Raw genomic sequence first — 13,281 nt, forward strand, 5'->3', positions numbered from 1 at the left:
GGACCGGGGACTCCTGTGCATTTCTATTTTAAATGTTGTCCAGGATTTAAGAAGTGTAGATTTGGGAGAAAGGGGTTGGAGAGCTAAGAGACACAAGAACCCACAGAGCTTTGACCCAACTGGAAAAACAAGATAGAACAATAATTTCAGGTAACAAATGCAAGAGACATTTATTTATTTTTGCACAGTATTTTATAAATCAGTGCCTATTGTGTGGAGCATTAGAGTAGTGTACATCTGCCTCATGAGAAGGCAAGCTTTCCTCTCTGGTATTCATCCTTTGATCCTGATTTATCTTAAGCAAATCATGGTTCTTAAACAATTCCATACCCAATTTCCCTTCTGATGCTCACAACAGCCGCTGGAGGTAAGCAGATGGGCTAATGCTATTCACATGACACAGATGGGAAAATTGAGTTTCAGCAACGTTAAATGATTACCCTTGATTATTTTAGACTCCTCATCTCCACCTCTTTGTGTACATGTCATACAAATGTGACAACTGCCATAAACTGGGAAAATGGGGAGTATGATTTTTGGAAGAGGGGAAGTGATTACTGTTTCCCTAAGGTCTTGCCAGGATTCCTGGGCACCTGGCTGCTTCCTCTCTTGGTTTCTCAGAGGAGGCTCCCAGTGAGTGGTGTGTCATGCAACTTCTCCACGAGACTTGCATGTGTCTGAGCTCCAGCCAGTCAGTGCCTGGGCTGGTAGGGACAGACAGAGTGGATTCATTCCTCCTCCTGCCTCTCCATCCACTTTCTGCTGTTCAGGTCCACCCTCCAAGGTAGCAGGATAAAAGGGAGTGTAGGGCTCGTGAGAGACAGATAAGTCAAGCTTGGGGGCTCATGCCCTAGAGAAAAACAAAGCGTGGCAGGCGGTGGCAGAATGCCACGGCCCAGGGAGGTCACCTGCTTTGATCTCCTGATTCTTTAAAGGGGTTTATTGACTATCAGTAAAGAGTAGAGAGGCAGATCTGAGGGTGCCGTTTCCAAAGGCACTCACTTCTCTTCCATCCCCTGCACACTCTCTTGCTGATCTGAAGGCGCAGCCAAACCGCCCTCACTTCAAACAGCATCACATCTCAGGCACCCAAATTGACGATGTTAAGTTCTCCCATCCAAGGCCTTGGCCCTTTCTTCAGGGGCTCCTGCTCTGTCGAGGGCTGTGTGGATCAAAGCCCCTTTGATGTTTACTTACTATATTTGTGGATTCTTTCTAACAACCACCTCCAAGAGGCAGGAATGCAGCATGCCAGGAGGGGGCCAGTGGAAATGCAAGCTGTGAGGAGGCACTGAGCTCCAGCCAACAATAGCCTCTTGCTGGAGATGGTATTGAAACCTCAGCATGCTCAAGACAGGCATTAGAATTGCGGGCATATTGTCTGTCATTGGAAGGATACAATTGCTGATGATTCCTATTATATTTGCCATTGACTTCTTATGTCCATCGAAAGCACATAGGAACCTTGGCAATGGTTTCTAATGAGAAAGGGAGTCTGAGATTCTGGAATGAGACCAGGGGAATTCTGAGGAAGGAGAGCAGAAGATGCTAGATGGATTTGGCCAGTGTTCTAGTTGGTCTTCTGAATAGTTCCCTGAACTCATAGGAAAGTGTAAGGGGGAATAATTCTCCTAAAAACTTGAAGTCGAAGCAACCTGTTGCATCTGAAAATCTTTGTTGACTGTCTCTCTCAGTCCAGCTCAACCTGTCCTTTGTCATATGGTAGGATGCCCCCCGGGGGGTGATTGCCTGAGGAGATGTTGCATGTGCATACAGTTATTATGAGCAAGAGTCTCCCTAACCAAGTTTGATTTTGTAAATGAGCAGGAAAAAAAGTTTTTATAAAGCCCTGATTAATAAAAGAAATTGAGGACGAGGTAATTTCTCAATGTATTTGGCTCATTTAATTTGACACGTGTGGGTTAGTCTTAATTATTTAGGCGGCTACATTACAAGGCGCTAATAAGCACACTGCAGATATTTATTAAGTGAGAGGGCTCTCTGATAGAGTCTTTGCTGGGAAGTGGGAAGAAGCCACTGGAATCTCTGCAAGAACAAGCAGGTTGGAGGATTTGTCAAGTGAGAATTAGCTAGTTTTCCGTGCATGAAAATTTGAGATGCTTGCTAGAGAGGTATGTGGAGCTAAATTAGAGGTCACTAAGTCCACATGTGGAGGCACGAGGCAGAAGTCTGGGAAGGGAGGAGGAAACAAGTTGGGGAATTGGACCATTGTCAAAGATAGACTGCAGAGAGAAGGAGGAAGAAGCAGGAAGTAACCACTTTGACCTGAGGGCAATTCCACCAAGTCAATCTAACTAGGGTATCGATTTATGTAAATGAGCAGAACTGAATAGAGAGATGATAGAATATGGCAGAAAGAACAGGAATTGCTCACGTTGTGAGGTAGATCAGCCACCAGACGGTCACTTTCCTTGCCATATGGCACTGAGATGGTTGGTGGAGTCCGATCACAGATGCCCACTTTGGAACAGCAAGATGATGGGGTCTTCTCCAAGAAGACCCTTGGCTGCCATCTTTGGCTTCATTAGTAGCAGAACCACCCAGAAACACTGAAGGCGTTCATGGAAAATGATTAATATGAATGGAGTCCTGGCTTAATAAGGAAATTCATAACAAAACAGTTCAGGGTCATCTACAAATGAGGTGTGGAGGGCAGTGTCTGGGAGAACAAAGGTTTAGACGATATTGCCTGTGCAAGGAAACAGTTATCAGGACAAGGTATGTTTTTTAGGGAGAAGGGAAGCTTGCACCCTGAGAACTCTTTGCTTCTGGATTGTGAGCAACAGAAGGGTTAGGACTGTGCCTTTTTCGGCTTTAAGTTCCAGTACCAAGCTCAGTGTCTGTTATACAGCAAATAATTGGGAAAAATATGCTGACTTAAAGAAGGGGCTGACTAAATATTGGGGAGTGATCATTTCTCCCCAGTCCAAGTCAGAATGAAAACAGGTGGGCTGAGCTATAGCACAATGCATTTAGGTGGGGCAACGATGGTTGTAGAGTGAATGAAACTTGTAATTCAAAGGGACACAGAACAGTTCTGCACCCGGGGAACATTGTGGGATTTCCTCTTGGGAGGAATAAAAAGGGATGGCTTTATAAATGCAATGGGTTTCTTCAGTTCCAGAGGGTGTAGATGGAACTTTTTCTAGCTGTAGAATTCTTTAATCTTAGTAATAATAAAGATGCAGTGATACTATTTCACATTTGTGAGATGCTTATTTTTTCACCATATTGTCACATTCACTGTCTCATTAGGTGCTCACAGCAGCTCTGTGAAGCAGTCCAGGCAGAAATTATTTCTTACATTTTGGTTTTAGAAACCAAGACTCAGAGATGTAAAATAACAATTCAAGGCCAAAGTTCTAGCTCATCCCAGAATTCAGGGCTGGTTTCTGGTTTAATTTGTGGGGAAAGACGTGGGATCCCAGGGCTGCTGGTGCTACAAATCAAGACAGACCAGAAAATAGAGGCCAGACATCAGTGGTCTGGGCTAGGGCAGTGTTATAGGTCTAATCAGATCCTCCCCATTCATATTCTAAAATTCTAATCCCAATACTTTAAAATGGGATCTTATTTGGAGATAGGGACTTGACAGAAGTGATCAAATTGAAATGGGATCATTGGAATGGGCCCTAGTACAATGTACTGGTGTTCTCACAAAAAGGGAAACTTTGGAGACAGAAACACATAACAGGCAAAACACCACATGAACATGGAGATGGCTACCTATAAGCCAAGGAGAGGCCTGGAACAGATTCTTCCCCTCGTAGCTGTCAGCAGGAACCAACCCTACAAACATTTTGGTATTGAACTTCAAGCCTCCTGACCTGTGAGACAATGCATTTCTGCTGGGTAAACCCCCAGTTTGTGGTACTTTGTTACAGCAGCTCTAGCAAACACATACTGACAGGATGGGGAGAAGAAGCTGGTCTTCTCATAGGGCCTTGCTGTTTCCACTGGCTGCAGTTCTCTGGATCCAGTTCCCCAGGTCACAGAACTGCCTATGTGGACAACATCACAAAACTGCTTAGAAGGGCCCCAAATAATGGGGGGGGGGGCGGTGACCATCAGGCCTGCTAGGATGGGACAGTGTGGGTGGTGGCCACAAGAGACGATGGGAAAGGGGAGGACTGGCATTGTGTCTGCATACCCAGGAGCACTCATTGGCAGCCCAGGGTGCCTCTGGAATTCCTGCTTCCAGGGTGAGGACCATGCTGGCCAGCATAGTGCTGGTTTATCACCCCATCCAGAGGCTAATGAGCTGTCAAGTAACTGTGGCTAAGACTGGTGGCAATGGACAAGTGCCAGCCCCTGCTCCTTCCCCATGTCTGAAGCTATCCAGTACATTGGGATGGCTGCTTGTAGGAGGACTTCCTGTCCTGCTCCCAACTTGTCCACTCACAATAGTTCAGGTGTTATGGTGATATGATTTCACATTTGTGGGATATTTATTTTTTCAGTCATATTCAAAATCTCATTCAGTTGCCAAAAATCACCCATTTCCACCTGAAGCTGTTTGAGTTGAGCATACTTAAGAAATCCACCAAACAAGAGATTGGATATCTTTGATAGGCAGTTTGGTGTGGTTATGGCAAAGATTTTGGGAGGAGAGGAAAGAGATGAAGGAGACTTAGGAGACTGGACCTTGGAGCAGCTGGGAGCCTCCTTAGGAATCTGAACTTTCTCCTATAGGGGACAGAAAGCCTAGAGGAGGGCTGAGCAGGGGATGAGAGGCCAGCCTTGTATTGAATGAAGATCACTTTAGCACTGGTGCAGATGATAGAGGAGAAAAGCCCAAGAAGGGAGACCAGCTGGGAGACCATTGCCACACTCGAGGTGAAAGATGGTGGCTTTCCAGCTTCTCCCCTTCCTGCTCTCTGAAGACAGAGATCAGAAAGTAAGTGAAAGAATGCCGAGTTTTCTCAGGGGGACACTCAGAGCTTTCGGGTCCCTGCCACCTCAACACAAAGAGCAGCAGAGGGGCTGAAAATAGCTCCAATTCCCCAGATGGTGTCTGAGGCCATATGGAGAAGATGCCAGCTGGACCCGGTTGGCGTCCCTGGGAGGCCACGGATGCTGCTGAACTAATAGAGCTTTCTGACACCGTGCTGTGCACTTAACAGTGAGCAGTCCTCGGTGCCTCTCTGAACTTTACTTTTCTCGTATATAAGTTGTAGATACTGAGACCCTTCCTGCATAATTACCAAGAAAACCAAATGAGCCAATATGTTGTGAAAGTGCTGAAAATGAAGTACCTAATGAGGGTGAGTTCAGTAATCAGAAATGAAATATCAGAGTGGGGTCTAGAGACCAGCAAGCACTCCCCCATCTTTTTTTTTTGTTTGTTTGTTTTTAACAAATGTGAAAGTGGAGACACAGAGATGCAGAATGACTTTGCCAAGGTCATGCAATGAACTATCAGGTGGTCTTTGTGTGGTAGCTGTAAGTCAGATGGACTGGAAAAGTCAAGAGTGTCAGGAAGACAAGCTAGGTGGCAGAAGCAGAGGAGGCTAAGGGACTAGAGGTGTTGGGAACAGAAAGGAAATGGTGAGTCTGAAACACATTCCAGGGAGAAACTATGAGGCTAAGCAACTGAGTGGCTCAAGCAGAGGAAGGGGGCAAAGATGACCATGGTGTCTTTTACAGGAAAGATCAGAGGAAGTGTCATGTCCGCACAAGATCAAAGTGGGGTGCTGACAAAGGAAGTTTCCTGTGTTTGAGGTATAAGGTCCCCAATGAAGCGGACTCAGATGATAACATGAGCAGAATTTTCAGTCTGAGGGAATACATATTTAACCAGCTGCCTTGAACTCAGAGCTTGATTGGCTTGTTCTTGGAGAAACAGCAGTGGGGCACCATGGGTAGCCTCTGCTGCAAGCATTCATGCACCCTCCACATCCAGCACTTAGTGAAAAAATTGACTGGAATAAAATTCACCTCACAAACATTCCCTGAGAGTCTGCTGTGCATGTATTGATCAGTTTTCCATTGCTGTGACATAACACCTGAGAAAATCAACTTAAAGGAGGAAATATTTATTTTGGTTCATGGTTTCAGAGGTTTCAGTCCATAGTTACTTAAACCCAGCACTGTGGGGAGCACATGGTAAAGCAGGTCTGCTCACCTAATGGTAGCCAGCAAGCATACATCCTTCAAGAACAGGCCCTTAGTGACTGACTTACTCCATCTTCTCAAGTTTTTACCACCTCCCAACAATGCCATCAAATTATGAATCCATCAATAGTCAATCTACTAATGGGATTAGAGCTCTCATGAGCCAATCACTTTCCAAAAGCCCTACCTAAGCATGCCTGCATTGGTGACCAAGGTTTCAACATATGAGCCTTTGTGGGACATCCAGATCCATGTCATAACAATGTGTAAGACAAAAAACCATGTAAGGGCAGCTTCCTATCCCAAGGAGATTATAATCCGATTTGGGTTATACAAGGCACAAACAGGTCAGGTAGCCCTTATCCAAATGCTTGGGATCAGAAGTGGTTCAGATTTTGGAGTTTTTTGACTTTGGGAATATTTGCATAGATTTTACTTTTTGAGTATCCTTAATATAAAAGTCCAAAATCCAAAATGCTCTGAAATTCAAAACTTTTCGAGCACAGAATTTCAGATTTGGGAGCCTTTTGGATTTTGGGATAATGAGTGCTCAACCTGCACTTGTGAAAAGGTAAATAAAGTCAGGACAAGTAACAGTTCAGTAGAGAAAGCATCACGAGCAGCATACAAGTTATTTCCACATGAGTGGCCATGCTTGCTGCCGAAGCCCAGAGTGGGAAGCAGAGCTGCAGGCTGTGGGCTGCTGAGGGATGCCCTGCACAGGGCCGCAGAGGCTGGACTGTCCTGGGCTTTGTCTTTGTTGGGTGCCCCACACCTGCCTCGCACAGGAGATCTTCCATCACTAGCCGTTCTGCCTCACGATTTCATTCCCATTGCAGGATGTTGGAGTCTTGTGTAGGGGAAGCTTTCACCTTGATTCTGCTAAACTCCTGCTTTCTGCCTCCAGTCTGCCTAGTTCTATTTTCAGCATAATTACTCACATCCCAGGCAATAATGATGTCCATAAATCATGCAAAGATCACCGTTTTCTGATCAACTTCTATAGTAAAGAGACCTAAGGAAGAGGATTAGGTAGTTTATTAATCTTGACTAGTGTCTGACTCTGGCCCTCTAGGACAAATAACAAATGTTTGATAGCCCAATAATACCTGTTTCATAATTTTTGAGTCTCATTGCTTGCTAATCTAAGTTTATTAAAGAACTATAAACTTTACATTGTTGTAAAGACATAATTGCTATTTCATAGCTTACTTAATATGAGTTAATTATATTAGAACTGTTTCCCCCATTCATATTAAGTATCAATTAGTTGTTTTAAACTATTGATTTGTATTTAATTAACTGTGCTATTACATACCAATTAAATTCTTATAAGAGAAACTTGAAACAGCTGTGGTCTTAAATTAAGTTTTTAAAATAATGAATTACATAGAAAACTCATGTCAAGTTATTGTTTTTAAGGGGAAGTTGACAATCATTTGTGGTCATTCCCAAAAGGTTCTGTGACCATCAGCCCATCCTTACTCACTCCTGTGGGGACAAGTCTCCTTTAGGCACCTGCTTGTGGCTTTGTGCAGCAAGAGCAATGACTGACATTGGGGCAGCTGATTGCCAGCCCTGCCCTCCTAGGCCTGCCTCAGCTGTGTCATTTACTGGCTGGCGCAGCCCTCATCACTGCTGACCAAGGCAGTCAGCATTATTAGCAAATCTTTACCACCAGCTGTGGGGTCTAGAATTGCCTGTGTTGCCATTGGCCCCAGATCCCAAGTGCCTGCAGGAAATCTGGGTGCCCATGTGGCCATCAATCCTTTGGTTTCTCCATATCTCTGCTCTACTGGCCCAAGTCTGCACATCTTGGGGTGGGGGGAATGCCAACATTGACAGAGTAGCAATGAACATGTAATTTTTCATCTTGTTCCACCTTCACTACAACCTCATGAAAACAGATACTATTATCCCCATTATTATTTATAAAGAAACTGACTTTTGATTTTTTTTTTTTTTTTTCTGTGCTAGGGATTGAGCACAGGGCTTTGCACCTGCTAGGCATACACTCTACCACTGAGATGCATCTGCAGCCCAGAAACTGACATTTCAGAGGGGCCAGGAGTTTGCCCAGAGCCCCAAAACTAGCAAGTGTTGAAGTTTGGAATAGCCCATATGCCCGACTCACTGCTTGGTACATCCTACCATGCTCTGACTCCATTATCTGTGAGATACAACCCTTCACCAATTCTGAGTCCCAGTCCCTTGGCTGACTCTTGTCACCTTTCTTTCCCGGGAGGGCTGGGCTTCTCCCTTATTCTCAGTCACTGCCTGGGTTCTTTCTCTCAACTGATGAACTGCCTGGAATTCAAACCTGACTACCAACTGACACAAAATGTGACCTTCCTTGGGGTGTTTAGCTATTAGGAAGGGTCCCCAGGTTGGCAGAGTCCACCACACCCTCCTGTACCCCTCTGGAATTGGGACACTGGCTATCCCCCTTGGGGGCTGGACACAGCCAAGTCTTGTTCCTTTCCATAGTTAGCAATCACTAAGGGCTCACCCACCTGGGGCCAAGCCTACTTCATTTACTTGCAAATAATTATTCTCTCAGCTAAGAATTTTGCATGTATTATCTTTGCTTATTCTCAAAAAACCCATTTGACAGAAGAGGAAACTGAGGTTCCAAAAGGTTAAGTAACATTCTTAGGGCCCTATAGCTAATATGTGTTAAGGAAAGTAAAACTAATTGAGATTTCTTTGTGAGGAAGATTGGGGGAGGGTGGTTAATAATGTCGATTAAAGAATTTTATGAGAAATAGGACAGGAATAGAGCAGCCCAACTCTGATTTAAGATGTCTAATCCCAGTGGGTCAATTGTTCAGTGCGGGAACCTAGGATCATGAAGGTCATTCTGGCTCCCTGGCCTGGAGCAGGAGCTGCTGAGGACCATATGCCTGGAAACCTTTAAGACTTCTTGTAAGAGAAAGTTGGAAGTCAGTGAGTATATGTTTGAATGGGGCCAGATGCACAGCAGCTGTATGCCCCTGCCCCTGGGGAGCTCCACCTGGTACAGTCAGTCAATCATGTCTGGGAGGTCAGGCAGAAAGAGGGCATCTCTTATTTTTCTTTTTTTCTTATATGACCAACAGAGTCCCCAAAAGACTAAGCATGAGGGGGCCTTCAAAGTCCCACCCTGCTGCCAAGTGCTCCTATGTCATCTGCTGCCATTTTCTTAAGGTCCAAATCTTTGCAAAGGCAGAGGCCAATAAGAACCTTTGAATTGAAACATGATTTGTGGATTTAATCTTCACACAGATTAATCAAGATACAGAATTTTTGCACAGGTGAGGTTCTGGGAAGTTGAACCATTTTCCTGAACTTGCATGATGGGGAAGTGGAGGATCCAGGATTACAATCCAGGCCTGTTTGATTCCAGAGTCCAGTCTTAGTCCCTTCTCCCAGGATTCAGCGTGAGTGTGTGCTCACTGCCCAGGGAACAGCAGAGACCCAGGGAAGAGAGGACCATTAGAAGTGCTGGCCAATTGTCATGGGCATTGCTGCCCAGTGGTCAGGAGCCCTGGGAACCCTCCTGGGATCCCAGGGGATGGGTCAGGGTGAACCGCCTCCTGGGGAGACTCAGGGAAGCGTGGAAGGTGCCTGCTTGCTCGGGGTGGGCTGGCAGTAGGCTGCTGTTTAGTGATGTGCTTACAAACCACCTCGCCACCATTTATGGCCTAAATAAAACTGGGAATGAGGAGGATTAACTGAGAGGTCCCATAAGAATTTACCACTGGAGTCAGCAGGAGTGCCTAGCCTTTGCTCTTGAGACCTCCATGTCCTGCTGCACAGGGTAGGGGTGGAGGGAGATGTCTGCTTTCACATGGTTCAGGGCAGATGACAGAGAGAAGGGAAAATTCTCTTAAGAATGGGAGAGTGTAGGGTTTTCAGGGACCTTGGGGTGGGAGAAGGTAAGCTGGGTTCCAGTGGCCTGGGAATGCCCATTCCAATTTTTGGAGGAAAAGCAATACAGGAGGGAGGTCAAATGTTGATGGCAGGTGCTTGTCCCCAGCTAAGACACAGTCAGAGGTGCCTCCATTTGCTGTGCTTTAGGGTCAGCCCTATCCATCCACACTGTGCACATCCACTGGGGTGGAAGGAGGGCGGGTTCTAAATACGCAGTGCTCCTGCTCTGAGCTGCATCAGTCCTCTAGGGTGTCCTAACCCGGGGCCACCTTGGGAGCTGAGGCCATCAAGGAGCAGAGAGTTGGGGATTGGTGAGACATCACTCATCTGGGCAGAGCAAGGCCCTGGCAGTTGCTGCTCCTCCAACCCACCCCAGTCCACCCAGCAAGGAAGAAAAGCAAGCAGCAGGGTGAGGAGCAGACCCAACGGAACAGGCAGGAACCCTGCTGCCCTCCATTACGGAGATTCTCCTCAAGCCCCACACACTCCATTACAACTCTGTATCTTATAATTAAATTGAATCTGCCAGTTACCTCTCAGCACGGCAGCAATTCAAGCTCATTGGAGGCTTTCTTTGTTTATTTCCACTTATTTATTTATTTAGTAATTATTTATCTAGCTATCTAGATAGGAGGAGGCCCTAGACCAATGTTTCCTTTGCCTTCAAAAACAAGAAAGCTCATGTACATATATGACTGCCTAACTGAAGTGATCTTACAATATGTATAATCAGAAAATGAGAAATTACACTCCATTTATGTATGAGCTATCAAAATGTATAAATGCATTCTACTGTCATGCACAACTAATTAGAACAAATAAAAAAATTTTAACCCCCCCCCCCCCCAAAAAAAAAAAAGAAAGTTCAAATAGAGTCTCTCCCTGTTCCTCGTTGCCTTCAGGGAGAGGAGGGAGGAGGAGATGGGGACAGCTGGGTAGCAGCCAGTCCACAGTGGGAATCCGTCCCTGAGGCTGGTTCAGGTGAAGACCATGGGGGACGTTTTGCTGCCAGCCATGACTTGGATCCTGCTCTTGATTCTACCAGCCTTGTTCTTGTTATGGATGCCTTATAGAGGGTCCACTATTTCTAGAAAGTTCCTTGGAAGGCTTTTGGAGCTGAAAGCCTGAGGGACTAGAATACAGGTCAGAGAATGTGGAGACCAGGCTGTGACTGGGGACTATTAGCAACAAGCGCACCTGCAGGACTTGATAGTTGAACAGGCTTTCACTGAACATATTTTCCTTCACCCCTCACAGCACCTAGGAACATTCACTGAGGATCAGACTTACCCAAAGTCACCCAGCCACTAATGGCAGAGCTAGGATTTGAATACAGGCTTGTGGGTAAAACCAAGCTCCCCTACTTCCCTCAGAGCCCTACATCCAAGCAGGCAGCCCAACCACAAAACCAAAGTTCCTTTCTTCCCTTTAATGATAACCTTTCAGTGATGAGGGGGCCAAGGAGAGCCTGCTAGCTTTGATTAAGGACTCAGCTTCAAACAGATCCAGGGGAGTGATTTTGAACCACCAGCCATCACTTAATGTGAACATGAAAGTTTACTTTCCAAGAGGCTGGCCCAGTGGGAGGCTGATTGCTAATAGGCATACCAGGGATTGCGCAAACCTTGCACATCAATAGCTGGGCCCCAGAGAGGTGACCCCATTTGGAGCCGTCCCACCTAACAGCCCCACCAGAGCAGAGGATGAGGGTGACTGGGAGGGTGTGAGAGCACACATGTGCACACGTGTGTGTGTGTGTTTGTGTGTGTGTGCACGTGCATATGTGCCTGCTTACATATTATAGTGGGAGAATGGGAAGGAATTCCAGACTTGAGCTGAGACTTTAAACTGAACTCCTCTTAAAGAGTAACAGTATTTATTCATCACCTTTACCTTTACTTAACTACTCCCACCAACCCATTCAGGGTCATTCAGGAACTGTTTCATACTAGGAACAGGAATGAACAGTACTGGAAAAGCCCTGGGTCCTCACTAGCCATTTTCTGTCTGTTTGGAATAATTGAGTTTATGAGGTTTTCTGTGGAGTGGGAGGTGGGCATCAGTGTGTTTTTGTGACCTGTTTGACCATATGAAAGCATTAGGAATATTGTGTGAAGCCCTGGTAGGTGCACAGAGGGGTCATAGCCATGTGAAGGAGTTTGGTGGTTCAGGCCCTGAACTGTAGGAGGATTCACACTTCTTATTCATCCTGCGAAAGTTCTCTGGCCAGAGGCATCAAGGAGGGAGGCTGGTCTAAGAGAAAAAGAGTCATTTAAATGGAAGACCTGTTGAGCCAGGTCTTCTCTTGGCTCCTGAGTCCACAATAAGCCAGCTCAGGATGCTTGGGTCATTGACCCCCTGTGTTATCCTATTGGCTTTTCGTCACCATGAGCAAAATACCTGACAAGAACAACTTAGAGGAGGAAATGTTTATTTTGGCTCACAACTTCAGAGGTTTCAGTACATGGTCAGCCAAATCCATTGCTCTGGGCCTGAGGTGAGGCAAAGTGTCATGTTGGAAGGGTGTAATAAAGCTGTTCAGCTCACGACAGTTGAGAAATAAAGAGAGAGAGAGAGAGAGAGAGAGAGAGAGAGAGAGAGAGAGAGAGAGAGAGAGAGAGAGAGAGAGAGAGAGAGAGAGAGTGTCAGGGCTGGATATAGTCCTTAAGATCATGTCTGCAGTGACCTATATCTTCCAGCCATGCCTAGCTGCCTAGGGTTACACCCAGTATTCTATTTAAATCATTAATCCACCAAGTAGATTAAACCTGTGCTGAGGTTATAGCCCTCATGATCCAATCTTTTCACCTCCGCATTGTGCAGCACTGTCTGACACATGAACTTTTTGTACATTCCAGGTCTAAACCATAACCCCTCCTCCTGCAAGCCCTTGAGACTTCCCACATAGCAGTGCAGTCCCTTCAACTGCTTCTTGACTCTTGATCTCAGGTGTCCACCTTCAGTCTCCTCAATTTGCAGAATGGAGAGTTCCTAAGATAATGCATGTCAAATACTAGGAGATAAAGGTGAGGAGAGGGGTATTCTTGTCATCTGTCCAAAGGTATAGAACCAAGTCTGGACACATTGTAAGTGTACTGTACATGTTTGTTAGTTATAAGAATAAAAATATTGTATGTACTTATGAAGAAAAAGGTCTGCTAAAAGTCATGAAAAGAATAATGTACTCTAAGATAGTCCCGAGATTGGCTCCTTCCCATCCTGTTGAAGTTGAGC

General features: G+C 45.6%; 1 protein-coding gene across 4 annotated transcripts in view; it reads right to left on the reverse strand.

Moving 5' to 3' along the window:
* KIRREL3 (kirre like nephrin family adhesion molecule 3) overlaps nucleotides 1-13,281 on the reverse strand; it is a 571,499-nt gene that overhangs the window by 131,437 nt on the left and 426,781 nt on the right. The gene's annotated exons all lie outside the window — the stretch shown is intronic.

The sequence above is a fragment of the Sciurus vulgaris genome, assembly GCF_902686455.1.
Source record: "Sciurus vulgaris genome assembly, chromosome: 11".
NCBI lineage: Eukaryota > Metazoa > Chordata > Mammalia > Rodentia > Sciuridae > Sciurus > Sciurus vulgaris.